The 8,015-nt window shown below is 54.9% G+C and overlaps 1 long non-coding RNA gene across 2 annotated transcripts in view; it reads right to left on the bottom strand.

Moving 5' to 3' along the window:
* Positions 1-290: 290 nt before the first annotated feature.
* LOC113959544 overlaps positions 291-8,015 on the bottom strand; it is a 7,852-nt gene continuing 127 nt past the window's right edge. Inside the window, exons 2-6 of one of the 2 annotated variants that reach the window (XR_003531851.1) lie at positions 6,979-7,242; positions 6,233-6,353; positions 1,835-1,960; positions 905-1,262; positions 291-343 (exon numbers count right to left, since the gene is read on the bottom strand). This is a non-coding gene — a long non-coding RNA (uncharacterized LOC113959544). Of the gene's footprint in view, positions 344-904; positions 1,263-1,834; positions 1,961-6,232; positions 7,243-8,015 lie in introns of both variants that reach the window. The other variant, XR_003531850.1, reaches the window with a different exon arrangement.

The raw sequence follows: 8,015 nt of genomic DNA, 5'->3' as shown, positions 1-8,015 counted from the left end.
CAGTGTAAGTGTAAGTATAGTGTAAGGCAGTGTAAATACAGTGTAAGTCAGTGTGTGTACAGTGTAAGTATAGTAAGTCGGTGTAAGTACAGGGTAAGCTGTCCCAGGAAGGCCTGGCTGTGGCACTCAGTGCTCTGGGCTGGGGAACAAGATGGGCCTCGGGCACAGGGTGGACTCCATGACCTGGGGGTCTTTTCCAACCTCAGTGATTGTGGAATTCCATGATCCTGTGATTCTGTGCTCTCCCATCCATGGGCTGCACGTCCCTTCTTCCCTCCCTCCTGTTGTTCCACCATCAGCAGGACAGGCTTGTTTAAAAGAACTTCTCCCAAATAAGATTTGCCTGGAGCAGAAGGAAAACAATAAAACAGGGAGCAGGAGGTAGCAGTATGTTCTACGGGGTGCCTGGGCCCCTAGGGCCAAGGAGGGACCCAGGGATGGATGTGGGCCCGAGGAGGGATGTGGGCCCGGGGAGGGATGTGGGGAGGGATGTGGGCCCGGGGAGGGATGTGGGGAGGGATGTGGGCACGGGGAGGGATGTGGGGAGGGATGTGGGCACGGGGAGGGGTCGCTGCCGCAGCCGCGGCTCAGGGAGCGTCTCCCGCTCTCGGGCAGAGCCTTTACCTGCCACTGGAAAAGGGAATGAAAGATAAATGGCAACATCTGCGCCCGCACATGCGGTGGTGGCAGGGGAGGCTAAATGCTAAGTAGAGCACGAGACGTGTCTGGCAGAGGCACCTATGCATAAAATGAGCCTCCCCGCGGTGCCCGGGAGCCGTGTCCATCCCCGGCCTCCCGCAGCGCCCGCCCGCTCCCCCGGGAGCCTCCTGGGCCTCCCCACCCCGCGGCCGGCCCGGGTCCCGCTCTCCTGCCCCCCTGCCTGCTGCCAGGGAGCTGTTGTCACCTCTCCCGGAGCGGGGCTCGTGTCTCACATCTCCCGTTCACACTCCCGGCATCCATCATCCTCCGCAGCCCCGCGGCCGGAGCTTCTCCCGGCATCTGTCGGGTCACTGGTGATGTCTCGGCTTTCTTTTTTCTCTTTTTTGGGCAGAACGTGCCCCACGCTGGGAGCGGGGCCTCTGATTTATGACCCCCCGCCGCCCTCGGTGTCTCTCTCTCCAGCAGGTCGGGAAGCTGCTCCCCCAGCCCTTGGGTGAGCTGACGCGGGTGTTCTCAGCTTATCTGTCACATCTGCTTTCGCTCACACATCTGGCAGCAGCAGACAGCCATTCCATCCATTTTCCCAAGTGCTCCTGCCTTGCCTGCCGCCGGAGGAAGGGGGAGGTCAGGCAGGAGCAGCTCCCTGACAGCCCCCGATGGCTCAGTGCGGCCGCCTCACAACATTCATCAGAACTGCCACCAATTAACCCTCTGGCCGCTCTGCCCTGCAGCCCGTGCTGGGACCGGGAGCAGAGCGCCGGGACGCTGGGATAACCACAGCTGGATGGCTGCTGGGATAACCACAGCTGGATGGCTGCTGGATCACTGCTGCCCCCAACACGGGGCCGGTCCTCACAGGAATGCCGAGCTCCCAGCCTGGACACCCTGAGCAGCCCCAGCTCTCCCATTCCAAGCACTGGGGAATGAACACAAGCACCTGTCAGCTCTGATTACCTGGTATTTCCCGCCAGAGACTGGATTCCCTATTAAAGGGAATTCCCTACATCAGGTAATGGAATCACAATTAAATGCTCTGTAGATTATTAAAATACTCTCGTGGCAACGGGGGGAAATAAAGGATAACCCCAGACAGCCCCATCACAGAATGAGCTCATGAGCAGAGTTTTGCTTTGGCTTGTCACTAATTGGAATAACTCCTCTCTCCAGCACTCACCTGCTCTCCCTCTCCCTGGCTGGAGCTGGGCACACTCCAGCTGGGCGCTTGCTTCCATCCTCATCCAGGAAGAGGCTGCAGAAAGGAAAGGATGGTGGCAGGATGGGGCTCCTGATTCTTTTCAGCCTGGAAAAAAAAAAGTACATTTTATTATTTATTTAAAACCGCAGAAATAATATCTATGGACTGAATGAGCTCGGAGTCTGAATTTTCCCTTCCTTACTCATTCCTACATATGTGGAGAGACAGGCAGGATAAACTGGAAAACCATGTGAGAAAGAGCAGAGTAGTCCCTAAGCCCAGCAGGGTTTAATAAGGATGAAGTTAATGCACTTAATAGGTTCTGCAATAGCTGAGCTGAACCCCTGTAATGCGCCATCCCTGCTTATGGATCAAACCAGGAGCCCTGACCCTCTTTCCCACTAAATACATTTCACACACAACTTCCAACCCCAGAAATTCCTTCAAGGAATTGCTGATCAGCGCGACGCCACCAGAAATCAAGAGTAGTGGTGGTTAATAATAAACCAGGCAGCGTGGAAAGAACAGATTGCCTTGGAATTACTGTTTTCCCTGAGATTTGGGGGCTGGGGGGCTGGTTTGGGTTCGTCGCTGTTGTTTTTAGCTGATGGATCCCAGCTGGGACTATAAATTGGTGTGTGTGGAGCTATTTTCCTGCCTGGCTGTGCATCCTTGGGGATGCTTTAGCAGATAACAGCGTTGCTCACAGTCACAGAGTCACACACACAGGAAGTCCTGGCAAAAAGCTTTGTCCGTGTCCTGCTCCCGTGTTAAGGAGAGGTTTTCCACTGGAAAAGTGACACCGGGATCAGCTCTGCTGGCTCCTCATGGTCAAGTTAGAGCAGCTGCATGGGAACCACATCTTTTGCCACCCACAGGGACCCCCCTCCCTGGCTGGGCCCTTTTCCATGGATGCCTCTCAAGCGCAGGACATGACCAGGGCATGGAGGCACCACCTCAGGAATTATGTCACCAACAAAACCTCCTAATGGCAGAATCCCAGAATCCCAGACTGGTTTGGGTGGGAAGAGACCTTAAACCTCCCACTGTCCCAGGCTGCTCCAACCTGGCCCTGGGCACTTCCAGGGGTGGGAAATCCATCACCAAATTCCAACTGCCCAGGGGTGACAGGACTCCTGCAGAGCTCCCAGCAGCCCAGGGCCAGCACCAGCGACAGGAATTTGAGAACTCCAAAAATAGGGATGCAAACTGAGGGCATCCAAGATTTCCTGAGGGTTAAATGAGATAGTTCATCATATAAATCATATATAAAGACAGAACTGCCAGTTCCAGCATTTCCTTGTGGGCAGTAAGGGGTTCCTCTCAGGGGGATGTGATGTAAGAACATCCAGGGACCTCTGCGTTTAAAACAAACAGGAAAAGGGTGGAAATACAGAGGGACAGTGCTGGGAGAGGAGTGTGTGTGTGTGTTAGTTTATACCCCACTTTAACTAACAAGCCATGATCTTCTCCAGAACAGTAGATAAAACAGCAAATGAAATATGGGGCAATAATTGTGACACGGAGGCGAAGTCGCTGCGTTTAATATATTCCTCTTTGCGAGCAGATAGGCCATAACATGACAATAATGAAATATAAATGACCGACATAAAAAAAAAGATAAAATCAGGTAATTACCGAAGCGTCAGTTCTTTACAAAATAATTGGTAATGACCTTTGATAAAGAAATCACTTCTGTGATATTGCTGACAGCACCGTTTCCAGCTCCGGGAACACACAGCAGCTGGCTCGGGATCAGGGAAGGGGCTGCTGGGATGAGCTGGCACCAGGGTACGGGGCATTGGCCACCCCACGCCTGTTTGTGGGGTGAGTGCAGTTGGACCCGAAACCAGCAGGTCCCGGGGATGAGGCTCAGCTCCCTGTGGAGCCTGTGCCAGGGGGGGCTTGGGTTCACTAGGAAAAGGCTCTTGCTGGGCACTGACCAGGCTCCCAGGCTGGCCCCGAGTCCTCCATCGCCACTGCTGGGGCTCAGCCCTGCCTCCACAGCACCGTGCAGAGGGGTGGGATGGCACTGCCACATCCCTGCCCTCCCGGATGATCCCTGGCAGCAGGAGCTCCTGCGGGACCCCCGCTCGCTCCGGGCAGGCTGGAGCACGAGCTCAGATGGAAATGACTTGTGATTGCTCCCAATCTGGCTGAGGCTGCAAACAACAGGCTGCAAATGTCGCAGGCACGCTCCCCCTGTGGATGCTCCCCCCGGAAAAACTTGAGAGAAGTGCAGGCGTGGGGAGGAGATGGCAGGAGCATCCCAAAGGAGCTGCCCTGCACGCAGGAGAGAGACGACCCTGCTGCAGGCAGCCCCCAGCTGCAAAGCTGCTCCCCGGGCCTCATTCCTTCCTGATCGTCTCCACGGGAAAACAAGGGAATAGCTGGAGTGCTCAAGAGGATCAAGAATAGCTCCATCTCAGGAGGAACAAACCACGGAGAGCCCACGTTCCTGTGGCACAGCGAGGGCAGGGGTGAGGCTCAGGGGCCGGGCGATGGGGATCCCTCAGAGGAGCAGGGTGGGGATCACACCCCTCACACAGGGGGAGAGCCACACGAGTATCAGAAAAATCAGGCTCCAACGGGGGTATTTCAGATTTCCCCAGATTAGGAAATGAACCAAAACGACATTATGGAAAGTTTATGCCCGACTTGTGTCCTCTGCCCTGTGCCTCCTCATGGGGATGCCCAGGAGGGCCAGGCTGGGTGGTGAGGCCGCGCTTCCCACCGGGAATCCCAGCAGAGCCGGTTCAGGAGATGGAATTGTGCCACAAGGCTGAGGAACAGCTGCCGAGCGAAGCAGCATGACAAGATCAGCACATTTCCTGGAACAGGGAGGGGGAGCACAAAGAACCCTCCGAATATCCCGGCCTCTGCCGGAGCCGCGTTCCCGGCACCGCATCGCGCGGCTCGACGTGACAAACCTTGCAGCACTCCCACTCCCCTTCCCTTCCCCCAGCCCCAAGGAGGGAGAAAGGATCTTCACACTTTCCCTAATACCAGCTGGTTCATTTATATTGCAGAAGTTTCCCGAGACAGTAAGTGACAGCGATATCCCAAACACGGGCTGAACCCGCCGCGCTCCTGCCGCGCTGGGAAGCAGAACGTTGGCACAGAAGCACCACAGCGGCCCCAGATCCCTGCAGGAACCCTGGAAAACCCACCTGGGCTCCCCCAGCCAGAGGCCACAAGACCCCTGTGGAAGCAGAAGGAGATGAGCTTTAAGGTCCTCTCTAACCCAAACCATTCCACGATTCTCCAGTTTTGGCACTGTAATTACCCCGGAATTCCCTGTCCACAGAGAGGAGCTTTGCCACCTCCGGAGTTTGGGTGGGACCTGCAGCACCCGTGAGCAGCAGAGCGGTGACACCTTGCTGGCACAACAGGACTCGTGGTCCCTCTGTCCCTCCTCTGCCATTTCCATTCCCACATGGATTTCCAGCCTCTGACACCCACAGATTACCAAAACCAGGGGCTGTCTGAGGAAAATTCAGTCTTGGATTCCATGAACAAACAAGCTCCAAGTGCAAAAAGGTGCCCAGACCCACGGGAGGGACCACAGGAGAGGATGGACACTTTAGTGGAAAAAAATCCTGCTGCTAAAAAGATGTGGGGAAAAAATTTCTCTTTCTTTCTTGGAGGGAAGCACCAACCTGCCTTTGGCCCCGTGCAGCTCCTCGGCAGGGAAGCTCCCTATGGAGGATCCCTATGGAGCAGTGCCTGCTTTGTGTCACAGCCTGTGCCTTCCAGAACCAGGCAGGAAAAAGCTCCAGGAAAATCAGGCTTGCAGATGTTTGTGCTCTTCATCTGGTACTCAGAGCTGCTCCCAGCTCTCCACTTCTCCAGGTGAAAGAGAGGGAGCTCAGCTGCTCCAGCAGCTTTTCCTGCGCTGATCCATGGTTATTAATTTCCAAGCTTTACACACAGAGCCATCCCAGAATGTGGCAATTTCCTGGCTAATCTGGAACTGGGTGCAGGTTTGGAGCTGCTGCAGCTGGAGCAGAGTCTGAGCACCAAGCTGGGGCTCTGTGGAGCAGCAGCTCTGGCTTTGCTGGCACCGGGAAGCGCATCCCGGGGACATCGGCACCGGGACCTGTCAGGGAGGGTCTGGAGTGTCATCAGCTGCCTCCATCACCATTCCAATTGTTTTCCCTGCCCCTTGGAAGCCCAGCTGGTTACCACGATGTGCTAATTGCTTTTGTGCAAGTGCTGTCAGTGCTGGGACTGGACTTCCCAGTGCCAGACACGGCGTGCGGGCACATTCCGGAGGTGGGAGTCAGTCCGGATCCGTTGGCACACCGGATGCACAGATCCAGGGCTGCCTCCGGACTCTGGGAATGGCTCTGGAGTGGGTGTTGGGTGTGGCCTTACCAGGTGTCGTGCCGAGGGTGCCCACATCCCATGGTCCGGATACCGGCCCCATTCCCAGGGAATCCCGTCTGGGCAGCAGCACCTCTGGCTCTTGATCCAGGGAAAGGAGAAGACCTGAGTCCTGCATCACCAGAAAACAAAGGAAAACGGGCAAATTAGAGATGCACAAAAACTGTTGTTGGAAAAAACACTTTCTTTAAATACCTTTTTTTTGGTGCAATTTTCAGGATTACGTGGGGGTTTTTAGGGATTTAGGAACACTCCAGCCTTGCACTTCTGCAAACACCCCTCGAAAAACAATCCACCTCCAGAGGGATTAAATGCCCAAACATCACTGCCCATTTTCCCATCCAAAGAATTAATTTTTAATTCTTTTCAGACTTTAAATTTAATTTTTAATTCTTTTCCAACTAAATGCATATTTTTAAGTCTAAAATGCCTTGTTCCAATTCCTACTCGAGCTCTGTCTGGAAATCAGGAAGCTCATGACTTTGTGATCCACCACTCTGAGTGCCTAAAACAGGGAAGGGGAGGAAGGATGGCTCCCATTTCCTTGTTAAAGTGGGGGGAAAAAAGGGAAAACCAGGTGCTTAAAAATTTCCAAGGCGCAAAGTAAATGACAAAACGCAGGAGCGTTTCGTTGTTGGAGTTTGGAATAAAAGGCAGATAATTAGGAAATTGGGAGTCTATTAATTTCCCAAATTTACTCAGGCACGAAGCACTGAGCTATGGTGATATTTGCTTACCTCGTCATTATGCAAAAATATATTAGCTAATTATTTTGACTAATGCAATTAAGATATGCATATTTAGCATAAACTCCACAATAGAAACGTTCCAGTCAGCAGTTGCTGGGTTGCACTCATGGGCAGCGGAGAGGGAAAAGGGAAAAGGCTCCGTGTGGCTCCGATGGCAGACGGGAATATCACTGCTGCCCTGCCCGGCGGTGGGTCTGGCACAGGGAGTGACTCTCCAGCACAGCGAGGTGGCACCGTGGGCACGGGTGTTACCTGGGGAGACAAGACACTCCAGGGTATCAGCCTCCTTGCACAGAGTCCCAGGATGGTTTGGGTTGGAAGGGATTTTGAGGATCATCCCATTCCACCCCCTGCCATGGGCAGGGACACCTCCCACTATCCCAGGTTGTTCCAACCTGCCTTGGACACTCCCAGGGATCCAGGGGCAGCTACAGCTTCTCTGGGCAACCTGTGCCAGAGCCTCACCACACTAAAAGCCAGGAATTTCTTCCCAACAGCCCATCTAACCCTGCCCTCTGGCAGTGGGAAGCCATTCCCTGTGTCCTGTGCCTCCATCCCTTGTCCTAAGTCCCTCTCCAGCTCTCCCTCTGTGCCTGTTTCCCTTCCCTCTTCCAGCTCCGCCAACCTTGGGAGGGAGCCAAGGGCAATCCAGGGATTTTTCAGTACCCAGCAGTCCAGATGTGATGGGTGGGATTGGGGAGTGGGTGTCACGGGCCGTCCCTGAGCCCCGTCCCGAGTGCTGCGGGCAGGAAGGAGGGCCGGGAATGCCGGGAGAGCGCCTGCTGGAAGCCGGGGATGTTTGGGTGCGTCCCCGCGCCGCAGCTCCAGCTCCGGCGGGCACTGGCTGTGCTTCCAGCGGGGCTTGGCGGCTCCCAGGGAGCCATGTGGGCTGTCAAATGGCTTCTGCTGTATTTTGTTGCCCTTTCAAATATTTCTCCGAGAGTGGGATGTACCATCTGGTGGCCAATCTGGCTGTGTCTGGAACAGCGCGGCACCAGCGCGGCGCCCATGGGTGCTCAGCACCA

This window comes from Corapipo altera, unplaced genomic scaffold (assembly GCF_003945725.1).
Source record: "Corapipo altera isolate COAL_440 unplaced genomic scaffold, ASM394572v1 205, whole genome shotgun sequence".
NCBI classification, from domain to species: Eukaryota; Metazoa; Chordata; class Aves; order Passeriformes; family Pipridae; genus Corapipo; species Corapipo altera.
Note: the sequence above shows the minus strand (reverse complement) of the source record. Positions and strands in the feature narration are given on the sequence as shown.